Source organism: Callionymus lyra, chromosome 3 (assembly GCF_982586985.1).
Source record: "Callionymus lyra chromosome 3, fCalLyr1.hap1.1, whole genome shotgun sequence".
Taxonomy (NCBI): domain Eukaryota; kingdom Metazoa; phylum Chordata; class Actinopteri; order Syngnathiformes; family Callionymidae; genus Callionymus; species Callionymus lyra.
Genome location: NC_141820.1, coordinates 36,837,833 through 36,846,566, shown reverse-complemented (window position 1 = coordinate 36,846,566; position 8,734 = coordinate 36,837,833).

Genomic DNA, 8,734 nt, shown 5'->3' with positions numbered 1-8,734 from the left:
ACGTGAAATTTGAGTGACTTAAATACATGTTCGCGATTATCGTTGTCTGCGGTGCTATGTCTAAGAATTGATGTCAGACCAAAGCAATCCAACTCAAAAGTCAGTTCTTTTACTTTACCACTGTTTATTCATTTACGCCTTGAACACCATGACAGCGTTTAGGTTCAGTTATTGGCAGCAGAGTATTTACCTGAGATAAGCTCAGTTAAAAAGGGTGGATGGGCTTTAACTCAAACCTTCAAGCCTCCACAGAGCGTGACTGGTCTGAAGTGATTCATGATTTTTCAGCTTGGAAATATTGATCTTGGTAAAAACGTGTCACCACCAGGTGAGAAACTGCAGCAGTCAGACAAAGAATTGATTAGCGGCCTGGTCCAGATCACGTTCGTCCTTCAGTCTCACTGGAATTAGTCACCGGCTGCCGCATCAATGTCAGGAACACGACGTTCGCCGACGGAGATAAAGGGCGGCAGGAAGATGGCCGACTTGTCGAGTGGGGAAAGGGTGGTGGGGGGTGTCTGGACCAAACTTTCACATATTATTTGTCTTTTTGAATCATCCGGCACGGCGAGCATTTCACATGATGGAGGGGAGCATGATGAATGGCTGTCAGGAGCCAAGTGACATGGTGGATTTATCAAACTGCGGCCGAGTGCTCGTACATCAGGGCGGCGTGGTCCGAAGCTCTTAGAGCCACGTGATACGTCAAAGAACGAGGGAGCTAAATTGTGCCACAGCAACTCTTCAGATGATGCAGAAGAAGATTATTTGGGGTGTGTAGAATTGACATCAGTATTAGGTTGAAGTGAGGTTCCAAGAAACTACATTGATGCATCAAATTACTTTAAAATCAGTTTTAATCTAATCTGACTTCTCTGGGTAATTGTTGGCGTATATCATATCTGCTCCTCATCTTAAACACTGGAATCCTTATTGATAAACAAAAACATAAATCAACTTTGATTCCGAGACAACCAGCAAGATGGCCACATAAAATGACTTTAAAGGCTAGATTTGGCCCCTGGGCCCTGAGTTTAAAAAGATGCTGCCTCATCATTTTATTCAATTGACAGTTGTTGTTGGTTTTCAATGAAAAGTGAAAAGGAAATAGTAATGCTACTGTGGGGGAAAGAATTACCGACGTAACGCATTCAGACTGGACAAAAATTTCCAATAATCTTCACTCCGCCGAAGTTATTAGTTAGTTCTAATCCAGGCATTATAGGGCTTTTGTTTTATGGTGAGAAGCTAGAACAACCAGCAGAGACTTAAAGTAGAAAATGTTCCCATCCAAGTAAAGGCTGTAGGCTTACTGTGTGGTAACAATGCCTCATTAACTGGGCCCCAGTGGTGGTTGAGGACCACTGGACTAAGTTAGTACAATAAGGACCCATTCAGCTTTTGAGATGATGCAAATATCATCGAGAAGGATCGTCTCATTTTCATGATCTCAATCGGTTAAATTCTTCCACAAACAGAAGCACAAATAGGACTAAGGAATAGTGACTCGAAAATGTCTTAAAACATGAATCTGGAACCAGTGTTGTGCCTACATGTGTTCATTGAACTAAAGTTCATCAAGTAGCTCATAGTTTCGGCGAATGTGAACTGAACGAAGTGTACTTTGTCCATGAACGATACACTCCTTCAGTTTCTCTTCGTCCAATAGGTCGATTTTTTCAAAAATTGAGCTGAAACTCACTGTAAACAGATCTGGCAGCACCAGCCACCTGTGGCACACAACTGCTTAGGTCATCAAAACAAGAAGCAAAATATTTTATTAGACAGACTTGACTCAAAACAAGGATAAGCATTTTATCCTTGAGGTTGGGAAAAGTCGTACATTTCTGTGCAGACTTTGCCCGCCACTAAATAAAATCTGCACTTTAGAAAGCGTCAGTGCTACAGTTGTGGAAATCCACAGTAGTTCAAATCACAATTTAGAAATGCTGCCACTATGTAAACCCTGGTGCGTTAAGGATTTCAAAATCGGATATGTTGTTAAAATCTGTATAATGCATAATTTCAATGTTAAAAACATTTTTGCAATAATTTGCAAAATATGTTAAAAAAAAAACAAAAAACATTTTGCACTATGAACCTATTTTCAAAAATTTGAATTATTATTATTATTACTTTCCCAACACTGGCTGAAACATTCATGGACAAACTGTTTCTTACTGTTATTTACATGTACACACGTATGCTTACATGTGCACCTGATGCTAACATGTACACACATATGCTGCATTATATCCAGGAATCAAGCCTCCGAAGACTCACCAGTGGTGAAGAGAGGAGGAGACGGAGGAGATCGGACCGACAGAAGTAAAGATAACACTCAGAGGATTCACTCAGCTATGAAATCAAATCATGATGCGGCAACAGAGAAACGTCTCAAATCAACGAACCGCTCAGTTCTCCTGGAACATGTCTGCCACTCCGCTCGTCAGCGGCCAGGTTCAGTGCAGGAAATAGTGGTACAGTCGCAAGGTTGGAATGTGCTGTTCATTTGGAATTCTGTCCAGCGTGACTCGTTCATCAGGGAAAAGGCAGGTCCAGAGAAAAAGCTGGTACCAATAAATAAGGAGATTTACAACTTTATTGTTATTCAAAGGTCCTGGAAGAGATGTATGTGTATGTCCAGCTCCAATTGGACCAGCACTCTAACATTTAGAAAATAAACCAGCCATTAGTGTTTCCGTGTATCACAGCAAACCAGCAGGAGGGAGAATCTGAGCAGTCGATGTTTCATTTTGGGGTTCGAAAACATTATTGACCTTGCGCGGGCCCGATGGTTATAGTTGTTCGCAGAGAAATCTGTTTCTCTGGTCTCTATTCGGCGGGTCATTAACCAGCACATGCTTCTGGATCATTAGCCGACATCGACCCGAGCGTCATGTGTGGCGGCGGCGAGACAGAGGCGGGCAGGAATATATCAGCCAGGAAGAAAGCGATCATCTGCCACCGTGACAGACTACTAATTAGCGGAAGAGCTTCTGCGGTCGGCCCACTTTGATTTGTGATTCCCTCACCAGATTTATTGACACAAACAAAAACAGGCGTCTGATTTAAGATCGCCATGCGACAGCAAACTTTTCCCTGCGCCATTATGCATCACTACAACTCACACATCTTTCTTTTTTCCCCCCTTTTTTATGGTTAATTTTTGCTCTTAATATATAAATATATATATATATATATATATATATATATATATTGATTACATTAAACAGATCCAGCAACGTGAAGTCACAAGAGTCAGCTGAACTCCAGCATGTATTCTTCTAAAGTGTCTTCATCCAAACATGATGTTTCTGGTCTGCTAATGTTGTAAAGGTCCACGGCCACACAATTAGATTAATTACCTTTATTTGCATTAGGAAATACTTAAGCCCCGCCCACAGGAAACACTTTGTTTTGCTTGGTTTTTCAATGTTTGTTTCCGTGTGTCATCAACCGTGGAAGTCTCCATCTCCAAGGGATGCATTGTATAAACAAAGCGGGGAGAGGTGAATCCCATCATTATCTCATAGTTGATTCATAATGCTCTTGTAGCCTCTCGTTCGTCAAGATTTAAGACGAGGGAAAAGTTCATAAAGTAATTACTTTAAAACAACGGCATGATGAGGGACTTACTGCATCTTGGTGAGGAAGACATTTGAAACATGTGAGTGAGTCAGGAGTTAGTGGGGTTTTCACATTAGTTGTCTTTAAGAGCATTTTACAAACCAAAAATTGGCAACAAAATTGGAAAAAGTAACCAACCAAAATCTTCTTCAATCGACTCTTTTGAATCACATCTCTGATGCGAAGTCATTTCAATGTGCATGTGTTTCCGGATCTCAAGAGAAGACAGGTCGCGGAGCAGCGGCCATTAAACCACTTTCTTTACCGTCTTTTTCATCAGCGCCCGTGGCTTCGGCTTAATGACGACACCGCGGGCTGCTGAGTGGGTGGCGGGGTTTTATTAGAGGATGGCTCTGGAGGACCGTTGCAGGGAGAACACCTGCGGAGATGGCAGAAGCAATCAGTGCAGATAACATGATGAACCTGTGCGCAGATTTCAACGTTGATTTAATGCTGATGGACCAGCAGGGGGTGACACTCATCAGATGTCTGCTTGTCTGGAATGTTACTAGTGAAGTGTAGCAAGCCTACGAACCGGTTTTAGCTCCAAAGTTTATAGAGGAAATACGTATGAAAGACTCAATGGATCATTTTAAAATCATTCAGTAAAAAACGAAATGTATTAGAAAGAAAATAACTTTCCTAGACTTTCAAATAATATTTCAGTCTGATTTTTCTTGAACCCTATTCATCGTCTACGGTTAGAAACAGCTTCATTACTATTACCTATTTATCTCGCAGCAGCAGTTTTCTGTCCCGCCAGCCAGTAGCGTCCAAATAAAGTGAGTCATTTGTTGTGAGTCCAAAATGAATCTGACTGTTCCGCTGTGTGCCGCTAACTCTGCCATCAACACAACAAACTTTAATAAGTTTTGATTCGCAGGCGAGCAGCTCTCAATAACCGCGCCATGATCACTTCTCAAGCCTCTATGTCTATGTTGGTATGCATCAATAGTTGGAGACAGAGGAGGAGGACCTTGATGGAGATCATCTGAATCATAAACACAGTGATTCTGGTTCAGTAAGTGAGACTGAGAACATTGTTAACTTGTCACTGAAACATAGGACTGGTGGATCAGTGAGTGAGTGGAAATCAAACTGAGTCATGGATTTTCTAAATCTGACATTGAACCAGTCAAATTCAAGAAAACTCTAAATTCCTAGAATCTTAGAGGGTTTGTGGGTCTTTGTGAGTCTGATTCACATTGGCCTGTATGCATGTCCCAAATGAGTGAGTTATGGCACAGAAACTGATCCAAACTTGTGGTAATGCTGAATCCAACAGCTCTTAAAGGGCAACAAGACAGAAAAGTCAGACTCAGAGAGTTTCCAGAGATAGGACGTAGTAGAACAGTTTATGAGAATCGTCCGGAGGCGACGATCAACAACTTGAGTGATGTTCATGACAACCAGACAAACATCAGTGCCACAAGAAATCTAATGTGTCTTAAATAGATCTTGGACCTCTTTTGTTACCATAACTAGAAAACTCTCTTTTCATTTTAATATTCAGAAAATGTGCTTAAACCCCACTGGAAATGTTTAGTAATCTGGAGCTTAAATCCTGTTTACCTTAACCACACCCACACTGTTGTGATTGGTTCAAGGTTGGTTACCGTGCGCCATCAATCCCATAAGTTTCACCTACAAAGGACTCGTGTATAAAGAAAGAAGGAGGGCGTTCAGCACTTCTGGAGAACAAGTGAAGCCTATTATTGCTTCATAATGGACTTCGCTCTTGTAACCTTTTGTTTGCAGAGACGAGGAGAGCTTTCATTGGTAATAACTTGAAAACATGGTCATGATGAGGGACTTAGTTAGTTAGTTTAGTTGCCGTTTAAATAATGAGTATCCTATTTTGTTGAACAAAAATAACATTGAACAATGCTATCAAGATGATTATGGATTAAAAAACATACCATAGCCTCCAATAACGTCAGCTCTATTTCTTGTTTAGTACATGTTTCAAAGGAAGTTTGCTAGTGGAAATCAATATAACCAGTTAGAGTCGAGGAGACTTGAGATAAAGCTAGTTAGTGGAAAATGGTTATAACAGCACCTCACATGGAAAAATTACGATTTAAGATTTGCTCATCATTAGCATTTTTACTAAAGCAGCAGATTATCATCTCAATAATAATCCACATGGGTTGTGTCAAGTTAAAAAAAATGTTGTTGTTTATTATTTTGACCAGTACTCACACAATCACAAAAATCTACTGGTTAAAATAATAAATCATTGAAATGTAACACTTTTACTTGGGCCTTTTTTTTTACATTCCCTACTAATAATAAAATAATTAATAAAATAAAATAATAAAATAACTTTTTTTAAGGTCAACTTTTTCTTTTAATGTTTTAATGTCATTCTAGCCACGCTAAAATATATTTAAATTAATTAAGAAAATAACTATTATAAAACAAAAATAACAATAAAACCCTCAAATAAAAAAATAAAACCATTTGTCTCCAGTGTGTAAAAAAATCAATTAAAAATTATTTGTAATACAAAAATAAAATAAAATGAAAATATTTATCCAATTTCCAAAACGAAAAAAAAGTTGTGGGTTCACTGGGATGTGACATATTTTAGGTTTTTCTCTGAAATGTAATTCCTCTTTTTTGTTTTAACTTCTCCATTCTGTTACTTGGTATCACTTTGCTGTTGATTCAAATGTTATAATGTAATCATTATTAAGTTTCATTTAAATAGAATACATATTATTTTCAAACGTCAGATATTATACTGAGGCTATCATGGTGTCCAACAAAGGTTCTCGTCATGGATCGATTCCTATTGTGCTGCTCTGATCAGCGCCTCAGACGGAGAAAACAATCAGAAACATAACAGTAGAAGAAAAACGTGGTCGGGATGAGGCCATTGATCAGGCGAGCGGCGAGAGACGACATCTCTCCCATCAGATTCATTAGTTTTCCCGCAGCGCTGACATTTCCATTTGCACACTCCAATTGACAAAATAAAATACCCGCTCGCCTCACATCCCTCAGCTTCTCTCGGGGTAATCACTCGCCTGTCGTCTCGCCGAGTACTGCCTCATCACGCCATGACACCTCAACACAAAACAAAGACGCCTCTTCGGAAACTCTGAGGTCAACAGGTCAGTAGGATTTACATACAAGGGTTTGCTCCAGACAGGAAACAAAGACAACATTTAAGGCCTTGACGTGGAAGTGACAAGTATGATGTACATGCTAGGACATGGTCAGGTCGGTCAGGTCTCAGGAAAAAAAAGTTATCAGGTCTCAGGAAAAAATGATCAGGCCTCAGGGAATAAAAAGTTATCAGGTCTCAGGAAAAAAATATCAGGTCTCAGGGAATAAAAAGTTATCAGGTCTCAGGAAAAAAATATCAAGTCTCAGGGAATAAAAAGTTATCAGGTCTCAGGAAAAAAATATCAAGTCTCAGGAAAAAAAAAATCAGGTCTCAGGAAAAATGTATCAGGTCTCAGGTAATAATTATCAAAAAAAAAAAAATCAATTCAGAATTAATAAAACAATGGCTAAAAGAGGACCTAACAAAATATAGAAGCTATATGTGCATGAATATGAATTTCCTTTTTTTAACTGCACTTTCAATAATATAGAATTACGCTAATATAAGGTAAGGTAAGGTAAGGTAAAACTTTATTGATTGTTAATTGTTTATATATAGCTTTAAAGTGGCATAAAAAAGTATAATACTAGGTTATAACTTAGAGAAAAAATTAAATTTCTAGAGCAAATCGTGCCAAGGTAGTTGATTTCAACGACGAAACAAGTACTTCCAAGTTCCATTCAAAAAATAAAACGTTAAATTCATTTTTGCCCTGATACTGCTGTAGGTTGTTTTGGCTAAAGGCTTTTATTTTGAAGACTGAGAATGTTCGATCTGAGGGATGTTTCCTTGAGGCTATGTTACTTCATGGATGTTTTCCTGAGGCCGTCTGACAAGTGAGAGAGTTTTTCCTGAGACCTCTTTTTTTTTCCTACCAGACCAACTTTCTCTGAGACCTGATGATGTCCTAAAATCTACACCATAGACAAGAGCAGAAAAATAGATTAAGAGAGTTAAAGAAACTGAATACGTAAAAAGGATTTGAACTACCCAGACACACACCTTTTTTCAAGGACCAGCCGGTAACAAATATTGGATTAAACCCAGTATAGTAGAGGTCGCTGAGCCCACGATTTTAGAGATAAACACAGGAAGCATGGATCAAAAGCACGAGACACTCAAGGAGTTTGAAGGCTATTTAAAATCGAAACCATGATCAAAGCCTGCACCAGGCATAGAAAGTAGAAACTGGAAATGTGTTAAAATATGATTAAAAAAAACTGTTGTTAGAGTGACTAATTACAAAAAGTTCTTGGATGATGAAAAAGATCTAAATAAAAGATCTAAAAAAAAAAGGTTTGAGTATTACAGGAAAGTCAAAAGGTCAAAATAAAGAAATGATGAAAAAAGAAAAGAAGATCATGGACATGACATCAACCATAAAGTGGGAGGGGAACATGAATAGAGGGTAATCAGACATGCTGCAGCCGCACAGGAGGAGGAACTCTCACCTAAATAAAACAGGAAGCGATCTAATAAGTGAACAACTAAACATTTTAACACATTTGAGGCAAGATGACAACTAGACATCTGTTGAACACACAGCAGGAGGGTATTAGGAGCGTTTCTGGTGAAGAAAGTTGTAACAATTGTGGCACATATTCCTTTTAACTGCCATTATTATTCCTCTTCTTCTCTTCAAGACTTTTTAAATGATCAAGTATTTATTAATCGTTAATTTGTTGTCATGTTTCACCTTTCAGAACTTTTTTATTTATTTATTTTTCATTCGTATTCTGTTTCTTGGCCAAAAATACGTTTGTGTTTTACCTTCTCCCAGAATCCTTCACTCTGCCCCTCCGACCCCCACTCATGGGCCTCCACACAGAGCTTCCTCACCCATGTGCATTAATCTTCCCGGACTTCCTCAGAACTCCATCCAGCCGTCGTCATGGCAACACGCTGAGAGAGTTTCTGGTGGTGGCCGATGCTGCTCTCCCTCCATGAAGGCAGCTAATCAATAAGAATCAGATTTGGGGAGGCAGAGGG